The following is a 1,710-nucleotide window of genomic DNA, read 5'->3' as shown; positions in this document are numbered from 1 at the left end:
TTGTTTTGGGCTAAAATTGTATCAACATGGTTCAGCTCCATGACTCCCTTATTGTTGTGTCTCTCTGAAGCATAGTAGTACTCATTCTCAGCCACTGTCTCAATCACTTCAATGGCTTCTTCCACAGTCTTTTTCCTGTTCAATGAACCCCCTGATGAATGGTCTACAGCCTTCCTTGATTCATAAGAAAGTCCATCATAGAAAATATGCAATTGCACCCAATCATGGAACATGTCTGGTGGGCATTTCCTTGTCAAATCCTTGAATCTCTCCCATGCCTCGTAGAGAGTTTCACCATCTTGTTGTCTAAAAGTCTGAACCTCAGATCGAAGCCTATTGACCTTTTGTGGGGGGGTAGAAACGTGCCAGAAACTTGCTTTCCACCTCATCCCAGGTTGTTAGGCTCCCCCTTGGGAATGATTCCAACCACTTAGCTACCTTGTCCCTAAGTGAAAATGGGAACAAGAGCAGTTTATAGGTATCTTCCTGGACTCCATTGGACTTTACAGTGTCGCAAATTCTCAGGAATTTTGTGAGATGTTGGTTTGGATCTTCATTAGCACTCCCACCAAATGAACAATGATCCTCCACAAGTGATATTAGCTGTGGTTTGAGTTCAAAATTGTTGGCCTGAATGGGTGGTTTCTGAATGCTGCTACCACAATTCCCAGAGGTTGGGTTTATGTATGAACCAAGAACCCTCCTCTCGGGAATGGCATTGTTTCCATCAGCTCTCTCATGGTTGTGAACTTCTCTATCCGTGTTGAGATCTAGAGCTTCCTCAAAATTGTCCTCAGATTCTCCTTCAGATTCTTCATCTCCCAGTACTCTCTTCCCTCTTGCTTCCCTTCTAAGTTTATGAAGGGTCTGCTCTGGTTCGGTATAATGAGGAGTTGATGTCTCTCCTCTCCTACCTGTCATACAAGAACATAGCACAGGCAACAAACAAGTGAAATACTCTTGGTTAATGGAAGAGTATGGTTAGAGCAGTTGAGGAATTAATTCAAATAGTTAGTGAGTCAGTGAGTTAGTTGCTTGAATTTAAAGGCATAAAGAAAAAAAGCAAGTAACAGAGTGCAGAAGTTAAAATTCAACAAGTAACTTGAACTAAATTATCAAAACAAAAAAAAAATGCTCAATCTAGTTAACTTCCAATTTGAGAATTGTCAATCGAAAACCAATCCCCGGCAACGGCGCCATAAACTTGATGTGCATAAACTTGATATGCTACGATTTAGGAAATTGCACGATCGGCAAAATTCCTTCCGGCAAGTGCACCGGTTATCGTCAAGTAAAAACTCACAATAGAGTGAGGTCGAATCCCACAAGGATTGGTTGAGTGAGCAATTCGGATTAGAAGTATGTTCTAGTTGAGCGGAATCAAGATTTAGATGAGAATTGCGGAATGTAAAATTGCATGAATTAAAGAGCGAGAAGCTAAATTGCTGAAATTAAAAGGGATGGGGTGATTGCATGAATTTAATTGCAGAATGTAAAGAGAAAGTGGTAAATCAGGAATGAGGAGTTCATTGGGTGTTAGGAGATATTGAGATCTCCGAATCAAAACAACTCTTATCCCTTCCTCAACCAATGCATTCATTGAATTTTGCTTGGCAATCTTATATGATTGGATCCCAATCACTTGGCTCACCAATTCTCTCTAAAAACAAACAAATTCCCAATCCCTTGGTTTAAATGTTCATAAGAAGA

The 1,710-nt window shown here is 40.4% G+C and overlaps 1 non-coding gene across 1 annotated transcript; it reads left to right on the top strand.

Annotated features, from left to right (window-relative positions):
- Positions 1-231: 231 nt before the first annotated feature.
- Positions 232-335, top strand: LOC148570895 (small nucleolar RNA R71). The gene has a single exon (XR_015908211.1). It is a non-coding gene; the product is annotated as a small nucleolar RNA R71 (small nucleolar RNA).
- Positions 336-1,710: the final 1,375 nt, after the last annotated feature.

The sequence above is a fragment of the Arachis ipaensis genome, chromosome B3 (assembly GCF_059453495.1).
Source record: "Arachis ipaensis isolate K30076 ecotype BB chromosome B3, ASM5945349v1, whole genome shotgun sequence".
Classification (NCBI taxonomy): domain Eukaryota; kingdom Viridiplantae; phylum Streptophyta; class Magnoliopsida; order Fabales; family Fabaceae; genus Arachis; species Arachis ipaensis.
This window is presented reverse-complemented; position numbering and strand designations above follow the sequence as displayed.